Raw genomic sequence first — 25,541 nt, 5'->3', positions numbered from 1 at the left:
CATTCAGGACAGTATTTGGAAACAGCTTTTCTGCTTTCTACGAAAGGAAGATGTGAAGAGTGGACAATGATTAATAAATCAATAGTTTTCTGAAACAGTAAGTCTTAGTTTTTGAAACATAGTTATATAAGATAAGACAGTTCTGCCACAAAATATATTAATTATTGGGGGATAGGAACACTGGAATGATCTTGCTTATCAGCTCATGATGTTTCATGATGTTTCCTATGTCCTATGGGTCTAAATTGTCTTGAATTTAAAAAAAAAGGGAGACTTGTTTTTAACTTACCTTATTTCTTCATTGCTGTGGGGGAGAGGTTTACCCTCAAAAGTGACTGGCTCGTGATAGGGAGAATCCTCAGAAGGACTGGTAACTCTAAGCCAGTGGGTCTCAACCTCCCTAATGCCACAGCCCTTGAATATAGTTCCTCATGTGGTGGTGACCCCCCCAACCAAAGCATTATTTTCATTGCTACTTCATAACTCTACTTTTGCTACTGTTATGAACTGGGCGACTCCTGTCTAAAGGATTGCGACCCACAGGTTGAGAAGCACTGTAAGCAGTACTAGGAAGGGAAATAACCGCTAATTTGTACCTGCTTCACTTTGAAGATATCACCGGTATGCCTCCTCCCCACTCCCACCCCTGCCTCAGAGGAGATGAATGTTTACTAGAGAACTGAATGAAGCGAGGACAGTCACCAGAATCTGCGGAGCATGTGTTCCAAGCAAAGGGGACAGCAAATAGAAAGGCCTTCAGCAGAAAGTAACTAGATGTGTTGAAAGCAACTCAAAGGTTACAATGCTGGCGGGAAATAGATGATTCAGAGAGCAGAAGGTGAAATGGAAGGTGGCCTGTCGACTGGGAGCCAGTGAGTAAGGGAATGATAGAATCAGATATATCTGTTTATCTGATAATCAGGGCCTGCTTGTGAAATCAGTGAGGGCCGTTAGAACTGCACAATACTGCAGGGAGGGCGGTAGCAGCTTAGAGCAGAGTTGTATTAGTCGGCATGAAAAAGCTGTTCAAAGGCCGGAGATTTCAATATCCATGTGGGTTGCATAGAAAGAGTGAGAAAAAGAGAGAAATCAAGGATGGTACATTGTTTTCATCCTGCATATTTTGGTATCCAAAATCGTTACTTACAATCATGGAGATAGAAGAGAATTGAAGTGTGGAGATGAGGAATTCAGTATTGTTCATGCTCAATTTGACATACATGTGAGACTCAAAGACAGAATTTTGAGTTTATTGTTAGATAAGTGTGTGGAGCTGATAGAAGTTAGCAATTGGAATCTACAGTCCATTAACACCAAGCTCGCGCTGTCCTGATTCTGACTCAGCGACCCTGAGGATTTCCTGGGATTGTAGCTCCGCAGCAGCAGAGGCCTGTCTTCCTCCCCCTGCGCACCTGGCGGCTTCTCGCTGCCGACCAGGCGGACTGCCGTCCAGTTATGAACCATTGTGCCGCTAGGCTCCTTTTGTCATGTTAGGTAACATTCAGAGGTTCCTGGGTCATTTTTTACTCTACCTTAATGTCCTTAAGATTTGAATGGAGTGTGAAAAGTATGAAAAATTAATCTTCGGTTTCCTTTTATAATTCCAGGAATACATACCTGAGAGAAATAGTTTGCAGGAAAAAGTTTTAGAAATAGGGAAAGTAAATAGGTTAATAGGTTTCTAGATGGGAGAGATTAATAAACGCTTTCATTAATTTTCATAGAATTCAGCCTTCTTCAGAAACATTCTTTCAAATTTTTAACACCAGAAGTTGGGTAATCAAGGAAAGAACTATGAATAACATGTGAAGTTACACTCACTGGAGGATTCCCAAATCTTTTCTTTTAAGCATGCAAATGCAGACATAAGAGATTTATAGAACGTAATCTGGGGGTTGTCTGATTTTCTTCCACTCCTCCCCGCCCCCATGTTAAATGCTACTTCATCAGCTAAGCCTTTTGTGTGTGTGTGTGTGTGTGTTCATCAACTTACTGGTCCCAGCCAAGGTTGAATGGTCACAAAATGATGACTGCAATAATTTGATATTGGAGCAGAATGTATGGCATTCTGAGCTATGTATCTGGTGAATTGAGAGAGAAGAGTTCTGATTCCAAGCATTGGGTCCTGGTGCCTTTTGGGGCAATCCAAATAAATTCAGAAGATATCAGAAATGTGCTGAGCTAATTAACTCCAAAATACTTAGAGCTGGAGGCAGCATGGCATCAAGAGGACAGAAGTTTAGTCTTAGCTCTGCCATATTCTGCTCTACTTTCACGTCTGTCACATGACAAATGATACGTGCCTGCCTTACCTTATGTGTTGGGATAGTAATAGGTGGGTTAAAGGACGACTTAAGAAAGCATGGTCATTGATAGGATTGAGTCTCATGGCTGTGTGTCACTCCATTTCATTGAGGGCTTACCTCATTTTCACTGACTCGGTCCCAAACATTGTGCCCGTTCTTAACAATTAGTCTTTTTGGTGATGTATACAAAGTACCTGAGCTTAAGTCTCATCATTATTGTACAGACACCTAAAGATGTAAGGACTTACTGAATTATGTGCAAGGTCAAATAGCAGGATGGGCTTAAGTGAGTGACATACGCATGCGTACTCTGGATCTTAATTGTTTTATAATTGTTTATTACAGATAAAAGTCATAAAGATTTCAGAGGTCAGCTGTAAAACAATTTCTAGATGATACTGTTTTCTAAATGCTCTTTCTGACATAAAGACCTAGAAATCCAGAACATATAAGCTTGGTTTCTGTTCATCTGCATCTGAGATTGCCTTTGTAACATTGGTAAATTGCTAACGTCTCGTGGCATGTTCGGTGTGCCTGTCATGTTCAGAGCTAGGTGTTGTGGTGGGTTGACTCGCTGCGCTGCTAATCTGAAGGGCAGTAGTGAAAACTCACCAGATGCTACCTGGAGAAAGAGGCCATCCATCGCTCTGAATGGACCCACAGGGGAAGTTCTATTCTGTCCTACAGTGCCTCCAAAAGTTGACTCTGCTGGTGAGTTTGGGGTAAAATGCCTGGCACTGTGACAGGCATTCTCAGAGCAATCCCATATCCTATATGTGTATTGTCCCCATTTTGTAGATGGAAAAATTGAGCCTTAGAGAAGTTAAGTTAGTAAATTAAGTTAACAAATACATGGATACCATATCTACATTCCAAGCTGAGGGTGTGTAAAACTCCAACGCTCAGTCTTACTGGAGGAATGCAGTAAAGGAAAGTTAGATTAGCAAACGTCAAATTCCTTTCTATTTAGACAGTGAGAGTAGTAGCTCTGGGCTTTCCTGTCAGCACAGCGCACCAGCTGAACTCATCACTGCACTAGGGCCTTTGCTCTGGCTGTACCTCTGTCTAGAATTCTGTTACCCTGAAATCCTCGTTATTGTGGTCTCAAACTAAATGTCTGTTGTTGTGAGGTGCCCTGGACCCAATTAGAACGAAACAACAGGTCTTGTGCCATCCTCACAATTGTTCTTATGTTTGAGTCTATTGTTACAGTCACTGTGTCAACGATCTAGCTTGTGGAGGCCCTTCCTCTTTTTCTTTTTGAGGTCCTACTTATTTATTTATTGTAATTTAATAATTTTATTGGGGCTATTACATCTCTTATCATAATCCATACAATCATCCATTCTGTCAAGCACATTTGGACATATGCTGTCATTATTTTCAAACTTTTTCTTTCTACTTGAGCCTTTGTTATCAACTCCTCATTTTCCCCCTCCCTCCCTGCCTGCCCTCCCTCATGAACCATTGATAAGTTATAGATTATTATTTTCATATCTTATATTGTCCTCTGTCACCCTTCACACACGTTTCTGTTATCCATCCCCCTGGGAGGGGGTTACATGTTGATTCTTGTGATCGATTCTCCCTTTCTCCCCTGACCTTCCCCTTAACCTCCTGGTATCTCTATTATTATTGTTGGTCCCGAGGGATTTACCTATCCTGAATTCCCTGTGTTGTGGAATCTTATCTATAGCAGTGTGCATGTTCAGGGATCAGGCATCTAGGACCCAGAACAAAATCATAACCGATGTGAATAGCAGCTGGGTGGTGGGCAAGGCATGCAGTGGAGACCCAGTGCCCATCTGTAGACAATTGGACGTCTCCTCACAGAAGGGTCACAAGGAAGAGATGAGCCAGTCATTTTGCCATATAGCACCAATAAAACATATCCAAAGTGTATGAGACAAAGTCTCACTATATTTGCTTCCAAGGAACATCCTTACTGTATTTCTTCCAAGATAAACCTCTCTTGAAAGCTTAACTGTTACTTCTATTTTTTTCCTTTAAAATTATACCACACTACCACAAATTATGCAGTCGAGTTCCCAACATTTGGGGAAATTGCAGCGGCCAGCATATCCGGAGTGCAATGGATAAGCCTTGCGAGGGAAAGCCACCTTCATGGCCATGGCATTTCCCCTGCAAGGTAAGTATTAAATATTTCTTCTTTAATGAAGCCTTTTTGACCGTACAATCTGGTCACTGAGTCGCTCCATATTTTATTACACTTGTTTCCTTTTCTGACAGAGAAAGTTTACTGTGATTTTGTTCTTTTACATGTTTGTTTGTTTCTTCAGGAAGGCAAGGTTTTGTTTTCTTTTCCTTGATCAAATTATATACTTAATTCCTAGATTAAGTATACACAGCACAAAGTAGAGCCATAATAAATATGTGTTAATTAAAGCCTGAACAAACTCCTGTGTGTAATAGGCAAAGGAACTACATCTCAGAGATTTTATTAGACTCACCCAAGGTGAAGTCCAGGCTGGTGGGAAGAATGTTCGCCTAGTGTCTAGTCCTAACACTGGACCTAATTTTTTCTGTGACTTTGGATCAGTTCTGAATTATCAGATAACAGTTCAGCTGATATTGATTGCATCCCTCACTCATGGCATGTGTCATACTGTTTTTATATAAATTGTATTTAATCTTTCCAAAAATTTTTTGAGCGGGTAATTAAATAAGTCTATGTGAGTTGTACTAGCTGCTATAATAATAGTAGTAGTAAAATTAAATTCCAGTGGTTTAACAAAATAAATGTTGTTTACCCACACTGGAGATTGATTTGAAAAGCCTTCTGTAGACGGCTTTTCTTCAAGTGGTACTTCAAGTATCTGGTAGCCTTCAGCTTTAGAGCGCTGCCCTCCTCTGTAGGATGGGAAAAGATCATAAATTGATTGCATATGGGATTTTATGTCCAGGGCAGGAAGTGCATACATGATTTCTGTCCCTACACCTTTGGTCAGTAGCCAGTCACAGAAAACTCCAAATTTGCGGCCATCAGTCAATGCTTACTCATATCAACCCCTGTGGGTTTCTGAACTGTAGCTGTTTACAGGAGGAGAATGGTGGGGGTTTCAAACTGCTGACCGTGCAGATCGCACCCCACTGCTTAACCACTGCACCACCATAGCAAGGTCTACTGAGATACAGTCTTGAACAAGAAGAAAGACATATTGGTCACAGCTATCCAATCTATTTAATAGTATCTTCTTCATTTTAAAAGTGAATTGAGAAAACTTCTCTTTCATCGACTTGCCTGAGGACCCACAGTGAGGATGAAGTAAGTATACAGAGCCCAAACTTATGCCAAAAATGGTTCCATTTTTTCTGTACCTCTATCGTTTTGTTGTTACTGCTTTTAGGTATATCCTGACTCACAAATGACCTCTTAAATTGCTTTGGTTGGGAGTAGATTGCCAGGCCTGTTTTCTGAAGGTATCTTTTGTCTTTTAGTGGGTTTGAACTGCTAGCCTTCCAGTTAGCAGTCTTAACTATTTGGGCCACACAGGGACCCCGTACCTTTATAGATCATTGTTATCAAGTTTGTCTCTGCCAAAGCACTTTTCTGGAACAGGTATTTATAGGGAATTCTAGCATCTGAACGTGATGAGCAAGTTCTGAGGCACAATGAGGCCTGAGATCCTCCAGGAACACTTGAAGGCATCTCACAACTCACCATGGAGCCCAGCCGTGGCACTGAGTGATTGTGACGGACCTTCCAGCTTTATTTCAGTATTACACCTCTTGATTTATTGAGCTTCCTAATATGAAACAGAAAGCTCAAGTTACAGTTGCATCTCAGATTTGGGTAATTTTCATTACAGATTTTTACCTCCTGTCCAAAAATAAACGATGGGATCAGAACTCACCTGCTGGTAATGCATATGATGGTTTTTAAAAATGCTGTCCCAACCACTCATATTCCATGTAAAAAGTTAGCTGATTGTACAAGACACACACTAGAGACTCCCCCAGGGAATAAGAGATACGGTAACTGAGGACTTTTAAATTTTATGAAGTGTACTCTTAATTTACTTTAAAAAAATGTAATGATCTGCAGTTTACTGAGCAAATAACAATGCAACTATTTTAGAGTTAGCTTGGAGCTTGCCTTTCGTTGCCAGTTTGACTTTATTATTTGATTGTCCAGATAAAGGTCAGCAGAAACAATGCACTCTGCCTCAAGTGGTTCAGAGGGGTTATCTCTTGGCTATTAGCAATTCTAAACACAGATTTAAATTCAAGGAGAAAATCACACTGCAGCAATTTTCTGCAATTATTCCCTTGAGTAATATATTCTCATAACCTGGATTATGATGGTTATACTTTTCCAAAAACATTCTAATCTTTGGGACTGGCAAATCTTGTGCTATTGTCTTCATCCAATAAACAAAAACACACTAGGGTCCAAATACCACTACTTTCCTTCCTAGACAGGTGCTGCCGATTCCTTGCCTGAGCCCCTACTTGTCTGGGAGAGGATGTAGGACAAGATTTAGGCGTGGATAGAACAGTACAGTCTCTACTCAAAATATGATGAATAAAAAGTATTTGAAAGGACTTGAAAACAGCCAATATTTAAGATGAAGAACATGATATATAGGAAGATACGATAGTCACTCCAGGTCACATGGACGAGTTAGCATTTTAACTTTATAGTGATTTTTAACTAGTAGAGGGTTGGTGAAAGTGTGTTCCCAGGTAGAGAACAGCATTATCAAAGACCTAGAAGTTACACATTGTACATCCCTTTGAGGAATGAATGAGGTTTTCATGTGATTTCCCTTTTAGCTGTCAGAACCATTTGTTTTGTATTTTCATTCTCCTGAATCTCCCTGCTCCTCTTAATTCTGTAAAGACAGTAAGACAGATATCTTAATTTTCCATTGCAGAAATATGTTCACCATTTTCCTTGTGTAGCTAAAATTCAAATAACTCAGGCAATCACAGTTTCACTACTGCACATCAAATGCCACACTGATAGTTAACGTGTTCCTATGTCTCCCCATCGCCCACAGGAACGTGATGGACCACTGATGACATGATTAGAGAGTCAGCATTATCAGTGCTCAATAAATGGTGAATAACTGTTGAAATAGGACCCAGTTGAGATGGTAGTTTGCATAAAAACAGAAGCTCACAAAGTAACTCTTTGCTGATAATCAGGTTTTGCAACTCTGAAAAGGCACAGACTATTGCCATTGAAATCCACATGAATTTTTTGGAGAAACTACTGAATAATTCCGTTTTCCAGCTAAATGGACATCTATGTTGGGGCAGTGTTAAACATCACAGATACTGTCCTGGGAAATTCCTTTTCCCGTCTGTCTGAGGAACTACAGGCAGCCTACATGAGCAGATGAATGAGATAGAGTCCCAACAACCAGTGAGGCTACAAGTGATGTACCCAGAGCACCTTTGAGTCCTGCCCTAAACTGCTTCAAGAGCCAGATTCCCATCTGTTAATTGAAAACTCCATCTGCCAATAGGAAGGTTAACTTTGCCAAGCTTGGATTGTGTGGTGCTAATGGCTTTGGGCAGAGCCTGCATTGCTTGCTGGCGAGGAGAATTCTGTTTGATCCTGACAGATCCAAAAATGATATTTGAAAACATTTTATTTATCAACTAGAATCTAATGAATGTGAATTCAACTGTTTGTCTGTTTAACTCTGCCTGGGAATATCCATCCTACAATAAAATAGAGCCTCACAGTTTATAGAGTACTTTTTACACCAACTATCTCATTTGTTCCTTATGACAACCAAAGAACAGGGAGAATCAGTATTTTCAAAAGACAAATATTTATAGGTCCTTTACAAGCTGTTTCATTTGGTCTCTAAAGGATTTCAAGTAAGAATTTCTAAATCACAGTTCACATATGAATATTGAAGCTCTAAGAGGCAAAATACTTCCTTATTATTCTACTACTAATAGGAGGGAACTCTGATATAGAAATTTGCCATGCTTGAACTGACTAGAAAAATCTAATAGGACAAATATTAATTACAGGTTCAAGTGTCTGAGGGCCATATTTTGTGAGCATCTGCTTTATCCTATGCATTTCTACATGCTATTAAAAATGGTGAAGAATTGGTAAAGATTATTAAATATACTGTGGACCACCAAAAGAATTAATAAATCAATTTGAGGAGATGTATAGCCGATATGCTTTCTAGAAGTAAAGTTGGTAAGACTTTGTCTCACCTACTTTGGACATGTTAGAAGGAGGGATCAGTCCCTTTAAAAGGAAGAGGAAGATAGATGGTTAATAAGATGGAGTGACAGAACAGGCTCAATTATAAGGACAATTGTGAGAATGATACAAGACTGGGCTCCTTTTGTTCTGTTGTGCACAGGGTCTTCCTGAGTCAGAACTGATGTCATGATACCACAAGGAGAATGACAATAGGATCCCTACACCCCCTGCTGGGTTCCAACCGTTATCCTCAATGATCGATTGTTCATTGAGTCCATGCAGCTTTGAATAAGACATGAACTACCCATTTTAATGGTAAGGGACAATAAACAAGTATACATGATTGTACTTATAACGTATATATAAACAAAGACTATCTTATATAAGGTGATAAGGGAAGGACTCACTAAGGAAGAGGCATTTGAATCATGATCAGTAGAATAGACCCTAAGGAGAAAACAAACTTTTGTGATTTACACACATACACACATGCATGTGCACACACACACACACACACACATACAAGGATGGTAGGAGAATAGTGAGGTGAAAAGCGATTGAAAATGAAGTTGGAAAGATAGTTAGGAGCCATATCTAACAGATCTTTATAACTTAAGTTAAGCAGTTTAGAATTTCTTCAGTATGATAGGAAACCACCAGGGTGTATCAATATGGGAAATAACATATTTAGACTTAAGAGACACAAGAGAGATCACTTCAACTGGTATGTAGGAATAGATTGTATCAGAAAAGATTGAGAGACCAATAGGAGGCCATTGAAATAATAACTCAAATGAGAGATGTGGGTGGCTTGCAGCAGAACGATAATAATAAAGATATCAAGAAGTGAACAGATTTTGGTTTTGTCAACATACTCTGCTTAGGTTGCATTTGAAAGACAACAAAGAATCATGCTGATTCCTTGGCCTTGGACCTGAGCATATGAGTAAATTGCGGTATCATTGGAAAGGCGGATGGAAGAACAGATTTGGGGAGTGAAGTATTAAAATTGTTTTGGTTCTGTTACACATTAGGTGACTATTGCACAATCAAATGTATATGTAAATGGGCAATTGATTATATAAGTTTGAAAATCAGAACATACATATCCAAAGACCATGTGTTTTACTAAATGTAGCAATAAAATTGTTTGAGCTGGTGTGTTCGACATTTCCTTATCCCCAAACTAAGTAGACTATGAGTTAGACATAAAATTAAGCTCAACAATAACCTCTGCTGTAGCCCCGGTGACACAGTCATTGCATGTTGGGCTGCTAACCGCAAGGTAAGCAGTTTGAAACTACTAGTCACTCTGCAGGTGAAAGAGGGGCTTTCTACTCTTGTAAGGAGTTACAATCTAGGATACTCACAGGGGAAGCTCTACTCTCTCCTACTACAGTCCACGTGTCACAATCAACTTGATGGCAGTAACATCCCTGGACTGTACCCCTTTGTCCCTATATATGTGACTGGAGATGGAGTTATTTTATTTTAATGCTTTCTCTTTCTGGAAAACATGCTATGTAGTCAACATATTTGTAGGGGGAGCAATGAGCCTATTTCCAAATGATGGTAACTTGTGGCCATGATCCAAAACAAACAAACAAAACCCCCAAACTCAATGTCGTTGAGTAGCTGCTGACTTACAGTGACCTTATAGGGACAGAGTAGACCTGTCCTTGTGAGTTTTAGAGAGTGTAATTCTTGACAGGAGTATAAAGCACTGTCTTGGCCATGAGAGTTCGAGTTAATATGCTGAAGAACATGGGTTTCAGATTTAACCCATGGCTTTCATTTATGGCCATGTATCTTCACCAATCTTAACTAGAAACTCTCTGCACCTGTTTCTTCATTTATAAAATAGGAACTAACTGGATTCGCCGATGCAGTGTCCACAACAGTGTCTAGCGTTTGCGAGCTGAGTGAATGCACTGAGTCACCTCTGTGACCTCGGACGTAACAAGAGAAAAGGAGACTCCAACTCCATACCAACCAAATGCCAATTGCCACAAGACAGGGGTCAGGCATTCCTGTACTTTCTTACTTCCTCAGCCTTATTCTGACACCCACCATCCTGCCCGTGATACTCTACTGCTCTGCTGGGGTTGTGAATTCATTGCAGTGGCTGCACAGAAACCACGAACAATACTCATAATTAAAAGGTTTATAGAGCAGCAAATAAGTTACAACACATTAAAGACACACTCATTTTGTCTAAAACACCTCTTCTTAGCCATGAAGGGAAGCATACCTTTGTGTGGTCCTTATCCTCTCACCCATGTGGTCTGGTGGCCTCCCACCTTGTTCCATGGACCAGGAAGCCTGGCTCTCTGCCTCTCTGCTATTTGTTTGTTGTGTCCACTGTGTCTATCCGCCTGGTTGAGGGTCTTACTTTTGCTGACCTTGTACTTTACTAAGTATGGTGTCTTCCAACAGTGAATGGTCTTCTCTGACAACATGTCTAAAGGATGTGAGACAAAATCTTGCCCTCCTTGATTCTAGGGGGCATTCTGGCTATACTTCTGAGACAGACAGTTTGCATTCTTCTGTACAGCCATGGTATATTCAATGGTATTCACCAACACCAGCAATTCTTTGGTCTTCCTTATTGTCTAGCTTGCATTCTTCTGGCAGTGAATAGGATATTAAATTTCTTTGCCAACACCATAATTCAAACTCAAAACCACTAATGACTACTAGGCTTTTCTTTTTCCTATATGTCTTTCACATGCACAGAATGCCGTTAAAAATACTATGGCAAAGACACACCTTAGTTCGCAAAGTGATATATTTGCTTTGTAAGATTTTAAATAAGTCCTTTGCAGCAGTTTTGCCAGTGTGCCTTGTTATTTAATTTATTGATGGCTGAATCTATGTGTGTTTATTGTTGATCCAAGTAAATTAAAATCTTTGACACTTCCACACTATCTCTGCTTGTGTATCGGTCCAGGTTTGAGAATATTTTTTCTCAGTGTTGATGTGTGATCCATACTGAAGGCTATAGTCTTTGATCTTCATCAATAACCACTTAAAATTATGTTTACATACAGCAAAATTACAATATCATTTTACTAATGAGCCCTCCTCTCCTCTTGGTTTAACTATAATTCATGTATTTTCACTATTGTATGAGGTGTCCATCAGTGGCACAAATGGCTAAGTGTAGAACTTACTAGTTGAAAGGTTGGCGATAAGCGTCCAGTTTCAGCATCCTCAGAAAATAAGCCTGGCGAACCCCTTTTGAAGATCCCAGCCTTGAAAACAATGGGGAACGGTTCTAATCTGTGTAGACAAATCGAAATCCACTCAATGGAAACGAATAAGAGCAACGTATAGATTGGTGCACTGTTTAAAAATATTTGCACCAAAACTTCTGAGTGAAAGGAACTGGTACTTTTCTCTTTCCTAGTTTGCCCTTATAGTTATACAGTAATAGTGTTTATCCTTGATAGTTGGTTAGAAATCACTAAAATAAAATATGGCTTGGCACTTTATTTGATGCTAGATTAATAGGTCCTTCATTTCCATAGATAATTTATCCAAGCTTCTCATTTTGTAAGGTGTGTTTTTCAAGAAATGTGTCCATATTTTTCAATCAATGTTGTCGCTTTAGAAATGTCTTCACTGGAGTCTGAAGAATTCTCACCTGTAAACTTTGTCTAGAAATAGAATTTTCTAAAAAGGAAAGAGGTTTTATTATCATTTTTGGCATGATTTTGATTGTATCTTTCCAATCAATAGGGGTGAGAAGGCTGAGTGGAAGAAAAAGGGTAGGTGGAATGGTAACCAAGTGGAGCCCTGATGGGACTTGTATTCTTTTGGTGAATGCAGTTTTAGACTTGGCTCCAGCCAAGAGTACACTTTCTAGGGAATAAGCAAGTCTCCCTCTATCTGAGTATTTCTGCTATCGTCACTGATGCCTTTACCTACATGATGAGCATGCCCACCAATCCGGTCTCAGCCCCTGAGCCAGTGGATCTCAGGCCAAGGAACCTGCCATCTAACCTCAGCTCATCAAATCAGCTCATCAAGTCTCTAAAAGCTATTCTGTTGCCATAAAACTGGCTATCTAGTATGGATGCCCTTTTTGATCAAATTCCCTCTTTAAAATTCAACTTCTTTCCTCAGATGAGAAGCTAGGCTCTTTAGGCCTGAAATAAGTGGCTAGAGTCTTATACTCGGGTCCCTTGTTGCTTCTATGTACTGGCCTATGGCAGAGGAAGAGATCCATTCATCGTTGACTTCCACTCCTTTGCTTGGTTTTTAAACTTCGCTAATTTCTATTTTAAACTACTACTTTGTATTTGTAATAACATTCAAGCAACGTCTCACATCTTGAAACGGGAAGCTAAACTACCTTTGAATTTTCATTTTCTTAATATTTCAGAGAAGATCATAATATTGGCCTCCTTTGCAGAGCATTAGTATTAACTAATTAATCGTGAGTAGTACTTTGCAATGTTAAATACTATAGAAATGCTAAATAGTATTATTAGACTTGGAATATAAAAGACAAATGAAAACTCCAAACTTCATTTAAATGCTTTTATATCATGTTTTTCCCCCTCTCAAAAGAATTTTAAAAAGAGGTTATGTAGCTACATTCTTGGTTCCAAATGGAAATGTCAAAATGAGTATAAAACGTGGATGCGTAATTTCCTTACCTTATCTTTGTTCCTTGTTTCAGCATAGGATCAGGCATTTATTAAACAAGCATTTCTGGTTGCCTTCTGGTGACAAGACTGAGCAAGGCACTGCAGATAAAGCCCTGGTATCTGAACTGTGAGAGAGATAAATACATATCGAAGGTCCACAAAGGTTTGTGGAGAAATGGAATTAAAAGATAATAAACATTTCCACAAATCATGTTATTTCATATGTTCGGAAGTAAATGTAATACAGTTCTGATTCAGTGGTAGTATAGAAGTGGAAAATGTGAGGGGTGATAATAACCACATTCAAAATGTTATTTTATTCCACATGGTCAGTGGAAATCTCTTCCCCATAATTTTAACATGTTATATAAAAGGCAATTGAGTCTGTATTCTAAGTTGGTCCTGTTACTGTCCAGCAGTATGGACTCACAATAGATCCAACAGGAGAGAGAACTCAGTTCCCAGCAGAAATAATATAAGCAAAAACAAATTTTTATTGGAATATTAAGGAGAGTGGGCTAACCAGAGTAGATGGGATGGAGTGAGTGACCATCTACTCGCCATGAAGTGGAAGGTCTTAGCGGGTAATTGAAGTAAACTCTAAGTTCACTAAGAATTAAGAAGGGATTTAAATGTCAGGTCAATGAAGATACTTTCAGATTTTGTCATGACATGTGTAAGGTGGGGGAAAAATGACCAAGTAGAAATGGCTAGTGGATGATTGTAGCTGTAGGTCTGGTTGCTAAAGAGAAAGTTATCATCAAAGTCATAGGATCTCTAAGGCAAAGACAAAAATAAGACGACAAAGAAAAAATAAAGATCTGATAAAAAGACAGGATTAAAAAAAGTGTTATCCTGGTGCAATTGTTGATTAGCACATGAAGAAATGGAGGCAAAGAAAGAAGTGTGCTTAAAGTTACTCAGCAGAGTTGGTCTTAACACCTTACCTCTTTATTTTTTGCTCAGAGGTCCCTCTCTGCCACTAACACTTAGTCACAAATTTAGCTATTCTTCACATAGGACCATAGCTAGTGAAGTGCAATTGAAACTTCGCATGGAACCAAAGCCATGAGCAGGAAGAGAATATTGCCTTCTTTATTTTTTTAATCAGTTTCTGCCCAGCAAGGCTTAGTTTCATCTTAGAAGGCCTGGCCTCTGGGGATCAGGGGACTGTAGGTTCCCAGGTGATTACTCTTTGTTTCATTTCTTTCTCGCCTTGCTTCCCCTTAGATTTTGGTTTTTTAATTTTAGTCCTGGGGGGGATACAGTTGGACTTATTGGTAGTGAATATTGGGCTCTATTTTTGGAATCCACAATGACACCTAACTCTCAAGTGCCTTGAACATACACACTATTTTCTCAGCCTTGATAGCTATAACCCCCACCAAAGAGAGACAGATTCAGTTCTGACCATCATTATCTTAACTGAATTATCTCAATTTTAGCCACCTTACAAATGAAAGAACCGAGGTGCAGGTAAAATAGAAGCTATGTGACATAATTGTAGCATAGAGAGCAATGCTCTCTGCCAAATGTGCCCATAGCCAAATATGTGAAACCAGTGAATGTGGTAACTTACATTTGCATCCCATTACTTGTCTGTCCATTTGCCATACTCTGGTGGCGTGTGCATTAATATGATGCTGAGAGCTATGTCACTGGTGTTTCAAACACTCGCAGGGACACCTGGAATAAACAGATTTCAGAGGAGCTTCCAGACTAAGAGCAGGCTACAGAGTAGGAGTAGGCTATCCACTTTAGAGGAATTAGTTACTGGAAACAAGGATTGCACTCAAAAAAAGAAAGAAAAGAAAGTTAGTGCCCAGGACACCTTCAATAAAGATGTGAACTGGCCTCCAAAAAAGCAAAAATGGGATTTCACTGAAACATTGTCATTTACTGAAAACCTAAGCAGAAGCAGAACGCTGTTAGGGACACTGTAGGAAGATGAGCCCCTCAAGCTGGAAGACGCTAAAATACGACCGAGGAAGAGCTGCCTTCTCAAATTTGCGTTGACCATAAGGGTGTGGATGGAGTCAAGTTAGAAGGACTAAAGCTTCAGGATCTTCATTTGTTGATGGGACGTGACTAAACGTGAGGGATGGGGGCAGTTGCAAACAACTATTAATAATTAGGACTTGGCATCTGGAAAGTATGAATACAGTAAAATTAGAAGTTGTTAAAAATGAAAATGGAACCCATAGATTTTCTGGCAGTAAACTGTAATTGACAAATATTGGCTGCTTTGAGTCAGACATTCCTGGTTTCCTGTGCCAGGAATGACACATTCAAGAGGGATGGCACGGCCTTCATTGTCAACAAGCACCTTTCAAGGTCTGTCTTGAAGGATAATGCTGGCTGCAATAGGATAACATAGCATCTATCCACTTGCAAGGAAATTCAGTCAATACAACTGCTATTCAAATGCATGTACTAACCCCTAAACTAGTGATGAAGAAATTGAAGAATTCGTCCAATGTCTTCAGTCTGAATTTGATCAAAAACGCACTGTCAGGCACTCATCGTCTTCTCTTGAGTTTGTCATGTGGCCTAGCTGTTTTCCCTCACTACCATCCCCACCCCTCTTAACTCTTCTCGCTCTCACATGTGCTGACTGGAAGACATAGATTAAGCCATATGCCTTTGTGACTGAAGACCATCAACGGAACTCTATTACTTTCAGAAAAACACAAATTCCATTATAAAGTGTGCATGATCTACTGTTACATGTTTCTAATATGCCTCAATAGTCCCAACATTTTTTGAAGTGTCAGCAAATGAATTTATTGTAACCATTCCTGCTCTGTGATGTCGTGCTTCACCATTAGTAATAGACCATACATTTTCAGGACTGTTTCTGACTATAGTGTTTATAGATGGGAATGCTAATGAAAGTAGCAGTCCAGAGAGCAAACAAAACATTGGATTAGGTAAATGCGCTGCGTAAGACCTCTTTAAAGTGTTGAAAAGCAAGGAGGCATCACTTGCACCTCGCCCGAGCCAAGCTATTTCAATCACGTCACATACATGTGAAAGTTGGACACTGAACAAGGAAAACCAAATAAAAATGTGATGCAATTTAATAATGGTGCGGGCAAAGAATATTGAAAGTACCATGGACTGCTGAAAGAACAAACATACCTGTCTGAGAAGAAGTATAAGCAGAACACTCTTCAGAAGCAAGGATGGCGAGACCTCTCACGTACTTTGGAGGAATGTTACCAGAAGAGACTAGCTCCTGGAAAAGGACGTCATACTTGGTAAAGGGGCAGTGAAAAAGAAGGAAGGCCCTCAATAATATAGATTGACGCCAAAGCTACAACAATGGGTTCAAACACAGGAGAACGTGAGGCTGGCACAGCTCTGGGCAGTGTTGCGTCCTGTCACATCGGGGCCTCTGTGAGTTGGACCCGACCCAACAGCACCTAACAGTAATAACAACATCAAACGAAGCAGAAAAATAAGCTCTGGCATTTTAGGTGCTGTTATTTATCTTCTCTTTTCACAGCCATGTTCATTTCTGATATAAATATCCACAGTGTCTGACCGCCAATGCCACCTAAAGCATTTGTTAAGTGTCGCAGAGCTAATGAAAGCTGGAGATGTTAGGGAAAACCCTATCACACAAAAATGAAAACTGAACGATTTCCCGTCTAAAAATATTCTTCAGTCACATCAACCACAAGGTAATTTTTCCCGTCCTCTTTCTTTCATGTGATCATTCTTATCTGCGCTCGCCTCCATCTCTATAGGTTTTGGCCCCCCTTAATCTACTTGAGTACAAACTCAGATTCCTTCCTTTGTTCAAGCTGAACCCTAAAACAATCTGCTTTTATTGCTTGGGAATCTTCCAACCTTACTGAAAATATACTCATAATTATTATTTCTCCAACATGAAATGAAATCGGTGGCAGCCTAACAGAGTAATAACTACAGATTTTGCTTTATTAAAACTTAGTAAGAATAGTAACTAACATTTGAATGCTTACTCGGTGGTATGAAAATATTATTTTTGTACTTTTCCCTTTCTTTTTTATTAATAAATCATTTTTGTAACTTCTTACATCTCGTAACAATCCATACATTAATTGTATGAAACATTTTTGTACATATGTTGCCATCATCATTTTCAAAACATTTTATTTCTGCTTGAGTCCTTGGTATCTGCTCCTCTTTTGCCCTCTCTCCCCACCTTCCCACCCCTGTACCCCAGATAAATGATAAATTATTATTATTTTTATATCTTCCATCATCCACTGCCTCCCTTCACCTATGTTTCGGGCTTTTGTCCCCCTGGGTTGAGATAGTGGGGTTATTTATTAATAATTGTGGTTGGTCCCCCAATTTCCCCTTCTCTCCCACCTCCGCTCTAACCTCATGATATCACTACTGCTATTGCTGTTCCTGAGTGCTTTATCTGTCCTGGATTCCGTGTGTTGGGGGCTCTTATCTCTACCCCAGTGTACATGATAGCCGGATTTGTGTGGTAGAACTGGGCTCACAATAGTGGTGGGGATGGGGCATTAAAGAACTAGTGTGTTCCATCGCTGCTATGTTTCATCCTGGCTGATTCGTTCATTGCGACCGTTTTGTGAAGTAATGTCCAATTGTCTACAGATAGGCTTTGGGTCTCCACTCTGACCCACACCGACATATTTGTTGTTTGGGTTCTTCTGATACCTGACCTTTGATCTCATTGGCACCTCATGAACACATGGGCTGGTGTGCTTTCTTCCATGTGGACCTTGCTGCTTCCCTGCTAGATGACCACTTATTTAGCTTCAAGTCTTTAAGACCTCAGATGCTGTATCTCGTAATAACCGGGCTATATCCCTTTCGTTCAAAAACTGCTTTATTGATGTATAATTAGCATAAAAATAAGTACATAAATTATAGTTTATATGAAATGTAAAGATTTGACACATGTACATGCTCATGGAACCATCTTCTCCTTAGGCAACTATGATCACTACTTGTGACATTTTATTTTCTAGAATTCAGTATAAATAAAATCATATACTAAGCACTCTTTTTTTCTGGATATTCTTTGTTCAATATAACAAAGTTAACTTTATCTCAGTTGATCCATATGTCAATATTTCATTACTTTTAACATTATACATTTATTTTCCATTATATAGATATATAAAATTTTGTTTCCATTTCCAAATTCTATTGGATGTTTGAAGGTTTTATTCCCTAGTTTTTGTTATTGTAAAAGAGGATGCATATTGGTTTTCAGAAAGCTATGGGTGACAGTAAACGTTCAAACTCCATTTGTAGGGTCCCCACGTGGACTAAACCTCCAGAGAATCCCCTCTGGCCATTGAACAGGGAAGCAAACCACCTTGCTTCTAGACAGAGTGCTTTAGAAAGTGGATTAATGCAGGTGTGGTTGTGTTGAAATCTAACAATTTTTTATTTGTTATCTCTTTTCACCCATTTTAAATTTCTTCTTGATTTTATTTTTTATCCTTTCTTGTTAATTTAGGTTTTCTATTCTATTTTATTTTACCTTTTTATATGTTTTTTCCTTATATAACTCTAGAATAGGTAAATTTATAGAGACAGTGACTATACTAAGAGTTTCCTCGGGCTATGGGAGAGGTTGGTTGGAAATGAATGCTAATAATAATGAGCATAAGAAAGAAGAAAGGGTTGTGGAATTCATTGATGTAGTGATGGCACAGATATTTTTAGTGTATTTAGATAATTAAATTGTATGTTATATAAATTATGTGCCAATAAAGCTCTTAAAATAAAAAAAAATTAAAAATGGGAAAAAGAAGATGCATGTTTCTGACCAAAATGAAATCTTAGACATATAACATCACTGTATGGAAAAGATTCATGAAAGTTAGTGAAACATACACAGAAGACAACCCTGAAACTGAGCATAAAAGGAAACGTTAAAGAACTAGAATGAACTTTGATTAGAAGAAGATATTGACTGAAAATAGCAAAGGAGAAGAGAGGGAGAAAGAAGGCCCTGGCATCTGGCCTAGCATCACGTGGTCATCTTAATAAAAAACACAGCAGCGATCTCAGGTTAGGAGCTCAGGAAGCAACTTCACACATTTCCCAAAAGGGAGTAGAGCAGTAGTTCTCAGCCGTCCTCATGCCGCAACCCTTGAACATGTTCCTCAGGTTGTGGTGCCCCCGACCATAACATTACTTTGATTGCTATTTCATAACTGTAATTTTGCTACTGTTATGAGTTTGGAGACCCCCGTGAAGGGTCATTCAACCCCCATAGGGACACGAACCACAGGCTGAGAACCACTGGTATAGAGAAACTGTATAGATGAACGTTACGGTGAATGCAGTAAGTCGGTTTTAAAAGGACAAATAGTGTATGAGGCCACTATTAAGAAAAGTCAAGAAAATACTGAAGCACAGAAAGGAATATCCTGGGTGATTAGCAATGGTAGGAGGGGGTTAAGAGAAACAGTTACTAACTAGTTAGTAGTTGTGTTTTAATTTGAGTGAAAAACGGCAGTATACAACAAGGAAGTCATTACAACAGGACCAAAGCAGATGACGACGCCACCGGGACACATAAAAAAAAAAAGATATAAGTGTATGTATGTATGTGTATATATGTGTATATGTATATATGTATGTGTATATATATATTATATTAAATGAAGGGGGAAGTGCAGAGTGGAGACCCAAGGCCCAAGTGTCGGCCAATGGAGATCCCCTCATAGAGGGGCTTAGGAGAGGAGATGGGTTAATTAGGGTGTGAGGTAGTATCGATGAAGAACACAGCTTTCCCCCAGATCCTGGATGCTTCCTCCCCCCAACTACCATGATCCGAATTCTACCTTGCAGGGCTGGATAGGACAGAGGCTGTACACTGGTACATATGAGGGTTGGAGGTACAGGGAATCCAGGGTGGATGATACCTTCAGGACCAAGGGCGTGAGGGACGATGCTGGGAGAGTGTAGGGTGAGTGGGTTGGAAAGGGGGAACTGATTACAAGGAGCCACATGTGACCTCTTCCCTGGGAGAGGGACAGCAGAGAAGGGGGGAAGGGAGACCCCGAATAGGGCAAGATATGACAAAATAACGAGGTATAAATTACCAAGGGCATATGAGGGAGGGGGGAAAGGGGAGGGAGGGGGGGGAAAAAAAGAGGACCTGATGCAAGGGGCTTAAGTGGAGAGCAAATGCCTTGAGAATGATTGGGGCAGGGAATGTATGGATGTGCTTTATACAATTGATGTATGTATATGTATGGATTGTGGTAAGAGTTGTTGGAGTCCCTAATAAAATGTAAAAGAAGAAAAGAGGAGAAAAAAAAATAGATGGGCTGCAAATTTCTCCAAGCGTATGATATAGGGTCCAGAGGGAAGGCTAAGTGAGCTTCTTAGCCACAATCAAACACCTTCAGGAGCTGAGAATTTGGGATCTCGTCTGGAAACATCCAGTTATATGGGCATAACAGAGCCCGTAAAGGCAGTGCTCCATATATGCTTTGGTGAGTAACAACTGGGGTCTCTTCTCATCTGAAGCACAGAAGAGTGAAGAAAATCAAAGACTCAAGGAAACAACCGACCCGCAGTACCAATGGACCTCATCCATCACCGCCTCCACTGCCGTGGCCCAGAAGAATTAGAGGATGGCCAGCTCCCACTACCAACCGCTCACATCAGGATCGCAAGATAAGGTCCTAGAGAGACTTAGAGAACAATGTAGAACAACATTCAAAACCGTAAAAATAAAACCAAGCCTCCTGCCTGCTAGAGACTAGCCGAACCCTGGGACTGTGTTCCTTATACACCCAATAAATTTGGAGTGAATCCACTCCCAGATATCATCTTTGAGTTAATCAATACACGGGCCTGTGAAGTGAACAGGATGAGCCCCGAGGAGTGTGCTCCTCTGAATAAGGAGTCATATGAGACCCAAAAGGCAGCATTTGCCCCCTCAAGGTCAGAAGGCAGGAAGGAGCAGGCCCAAAAAATGAGCAAATGGAAATAGGAAAACTAGGAAGGAAGTGGGAAGTGTGCTCTTACATCGAGGATAATACAACTCATATCAGGAAACAAAATGTGTTTAAAGTGCTTAATGGGAAACTAATCTGCTCTGTAAAGTTTTACCCAACCCTCAGCAATATTTTCAATTAAAAAATGCAATGATCATTCATGTACACATCTTTGTGTGTTCACATGCCTCATTTTTAAGATAAACTTGTACTTAGGTTGGGAATGATTAGGCTATATTGAATATATATATATGTTTAATTGTATCAGAGAGTGCCAAAATATTTTGCTAATGGTAGGCATTCACTCTACATTGCTACTAGCAATAAATTGTCCATTATTACCTGATCCCCCTCCTTTGAAAATCATTTTCCCCATATATTTTAGCTTCCTCTAGTTGCTGTTGTTGTTTCCTTTTTATCAGCAGAGGTGTAAATTTGTTTTTTATTACTTTGGGGTGAAATCATAAACTCATTCTATTTCATTCAATACTTGGACCTACCATATGATGTCAGCAATATGTTCTCACCATATTATAGATGAAGATGTATTTTCTCAACCACTTGTTCAGGTTCGCACTGTTTCTCTTTACTTGTACACCTAGTAATTCAATCACTGCTGCATTAGACACTGTAATTAGGTGTTGACAAAGGAAATAAATAGGAAGAATGTTCCATTTAAGGAGCAGGAGTCTGTATGTTAGCGATTGAATTAGAAAGCACAAGATAAGAAGCAAGTACAATGATCCATGAGATAAAAGCTGAGGAGAACGAGTGGCAGTGACAGGATGTGAGCTAACTCTCTAGAGATGTTTATATATTCAGTAAATAGTATACACTTATGAAGTAATAACAGTTTACCATGCATGGACTCAAAATTTTTTTGTTTTAAGTAAACCATTATAGAGATGGATATTTATATTCATTCATCCTTGATTCAACCTGTTGCTGGAAGAAAATAATTAAGAGCATAACATAGTTAATAACATAACAAGTAAATATGGTATCTGATTTTTCACAGTCTGGGGCAGATTTTATTGCAAATCCTTATTTTGAGTTGCTACAATTAGATCACCCATATCTGGGACATAGCATAGAATCAGGGAAATAATACAAAGTTATTATTTTTTAAAGAAAATTTAATATGGGAAAAAGTTTTCTATGTTTTATTAGGAGATGAAATCCTGATAATTTGTGAAAAATATGCAAGGAGTATGTAATTTTTAATGTTCCTTTCTACTTTGGGGACACGTGTTTTTTAAGGGTGTTTGTTTATGTTTTGGGGTGTTTCTACACAGTGTACCTTTATTAATTTCCTGATAATCCAACTGGTCAGGGTTCCATTCCCAGGGTCCCCAATGGGGCAGAGACACATATTACAGAGATTCAAGGTTTGAGAGCTCAGAATACACACTTGCCTGGGGCTCCCCATATACATATGCATAGCCTGCTCAAGTGCCACACAGATGAAGGCCAAGGATGAGTTTTACATTTATGTGCACAGACCCAGCGATGTGCACTACCTCAACTTGGTGGCAAGTTCTCTGGTGTCAGCTTTTGCCAGCTTGGCAATGAGAGCCGCTAATTTGGAGCCCTGGAAGTTACTGCCCCAGTGAAGGAGAATTCCATAGAACCTGCCTTTGTAGTTGGCCCTGATGATTTCCATCAACTAGACAGGGCTCCCTTATCTACCGAGTTCATGTGTGTAAGGATGAGAGTGGTGCAGATCTTCTCATAGACCCTACCTCCAACCCCAATCGGGTATTCTTTTTGATAATGCAGTGGGGGAGGAGCAGCGGCATTTTGTGACACAAGGCCATTGGGAAAACAAACAGGTGGAATGGGGGGTGTGGTCCACATCTTGCAAGATAAGCATGGCTGAGCCTTCTTGTTCTCCATCAGGGTGGTGATAATGTGTACCCATGTTCTCAGATCAACAGTCTCATGGTGGGGTTGTTTTCCTTGCTAGCAGCTTTCTTATGCCACTGTTCCTACTTTGTCCCTGGCCAATAATTGTGGGCCAGCTTCTGCAGATGAATTAGCTGTCTGGTGGTCCAGGCTCACGGTAGGCAGTATTTTCAGCCACTTATAGAGGACTGCCTGCTGCTGCTACTGTGGAATGTAGTGGTGTCATCTGATGATGCATATGAGGTCTTTCTTGGGCTGGATGTCCTGCTTGATGTTGAAAGTCAAGCCTCTTCTCAAAGAAGGGTGTCACTGTTGTCTTGACCTCCAGCTTCTTCTTATTATTATTTTTTTAAATAATTATATATTTTTATTTGCAAAAGCTGAAAATGTTCATTTAAATTACAAGCCCCAAGCTTAGATTTCTACGGAATCAACTGCATGGAACAAGAATCTGCCTGTCACTTTTGCCAGCTTGGGGGTCTTTTTGAGGCTTTGCATGTGTTTTCCAGGGAGCTGATATTCATGGAGCAGCAGCCAGCTGAGGTGGTAGACCTGGTTTCCCTGGATCTGGACGTGCAGGGGAGACATGGTACTTGCTTCCTGTTTCTTGATGATGTCAGGCTCCCAGGCAACCTCTTGGCTCTTAGCATGCTTTGTTTTCTTCATCTTGGCTGTCTGGAAAAAGGAAGTTATTTTGTTTGGTTTGAGCGGTTTTTATCTTTCGATGAACAATTAGTATCTTATGCCATAATTGGCATTAATATACTAAGTTGAGAATGTAGAAACAGGCATGATGTTAAAGTACATTGTTGAGATAGACTTACTAGTTAAGCAATAATTGGACGTTAGATAACTTCACAAAGCCTGTTTTCTCATCTGTTATGTGGGATAGAAATACCAATATTATTGGACTTTCATGAAATTTTAATAAGATTTTGAATATAAAGTGATGAATGTAGCCCACCAATATTCCATAAGAAATGAGGATGATTGTTATGTGTAATTAGAACTACTCTTAATTTTGCCTTTCCCCCTAAATTAGGTCCAACAAGTATGGCATTGTCATAATATTTTAAGGCAGTTGAAGCTCAACTCTCTTACTTATTCTCTCTTTGGACCCTGGGGAACAGGCAAAGGGTAGGCAAAAAGCACATCTCACAAGGGAAAAAAATTATATTCTGCAAGTAAGGCACTTCTTAGACAATGCATTTCCAAATGACTCAGTAAAACAGCTCCTTATAAAAGGTGAGACCAATTGTAATAGAGTGATGATACATTCTAGTGATTAATACCATCAACCTTGTAACTAGACAACCTATATTTCAATCTAGCTCTATTGTAGCTCATATCTTTTAAAACTTACCCCCAAAGTTCTGTCTCAGTTTTCTATACTTTTTATGATTATGAATTTAATTACTTTATGTGTAAAGTGATTAGAAAAATAGTTGACACATACTAAGCCCATGATTGCTCTTATTCTTCCCTCATTCTCATCACCCGTGCTTAAATAGTCGAGGTGTTGAATTCTGTCCCAAGACCAATGAATTTGTGTTTTTGCCCAGATGCTAATTGGGATAAGTTGAAGATGATTTCTAAACCTCAAAATATGCTCCAAAATAAACACTTCAATTTTTATTTTTCAGTGGAGAAAATCAAGGATCAGATAGTTTAAATAACTTAGCCAAGTTTATAAAGCTCTGTAAAAGCATATAGGAGAGGGCTATAAACATTCTAATATAAATGTTGTCTCCACAACTTAAAAACATGCTCTTGCCATTTCATGAAGCTTAGTATTTTGAAGTCTTTAATGTCTCTACTTTTTTTATTTTATTGGCTATTTTCTTATAATTGCATTTGCCCAATCTCATTAAGAATTTAAATTAATTGCCCAAATATATATTATTATAATTTGGACAATTGACTATTTAACTACCTTTGGTGATTTTTTTAATTGATAAAAATAACTTCTGTGTATAATTAAAATCCACTCATATGTTAATACTCACAGAAGAGCAACATATACACAGTAATTAAAATATTAGTGGAAACTGACATATTTACAGAATTCAGTGTTATATTACCCATATTAAGGATGTTACATTTTGAAGTGGGTGTTTAGATGTCTGCTTTTAATTATCACTGTGTAACTAAAGCAACACTGAGAGACTTTCAGCTTGGTCTCTGGTGATTACTAAGATTTATTTCGAGATTGTTTTCTCAATTTTCTATTACCTATTTATACTCACAGGAAACTAGATAGGGTCTAGCCATTGCCTTATTGTTTCATTACAAATATCTCTCCAAGCTTCTGTCCCACCTTCTGTCCATTCTGAATGTAATGCCTCTGTAGAGATAAATAAGCTTTGACTAGATCCCTTAAGTCTCAGTTCTTTTCAGGAGGACGATGGTATCTAAACTTCTAGAGCTAGCAGAGGACTTTAGCAAAGTTGAAGAGTACAAAGTCTACTCACAGAAATCAGTG

General features: G+C 39.2%; 1 protein-coding gene and 1 pseudogene across 1 annotated transcript in view; one reads left to right on the top strand and one right to left on the bottom strand.

Annotated features, from left to right (window-relative positions):
- Positions 1-25,541, top strand: part of AGBL4 (AGBL carboxypeptidase 4) — a 1,434,684-nt gene that overhangs the window by 434,904 nt on the left and 974,239 nt on the right. The gene's annotated exons all lie outside the window — the stretch shown is intronic.
- LOC142438025 (U1 spliceosomal RNA) lies at positions 4,320-4,463 on the bottom strand (annotated as a pseudogene).

Source organism: Tenrec ecaudatus, chromosome 1 (assembly GCF_050624435.1).
Source record: "Tenrec ecaudatus isolate mTenEca1 chromosome 1, mTenEca1.hap1, whole genome shotgun sequence".
In the NCBI taxonomy this organism is placed as follows: domain Eukaryota; kingdom Metazoa; phylum Chordata; class Mammalia; order Afrosoricida; family Tenrecidae; genus Tenrec; species Tenrec ecaudatus.
Note: the sequence above shows the minus strand (reverse complement) of the source record. Positions and strands in the feature narration are given on the sequence as shown.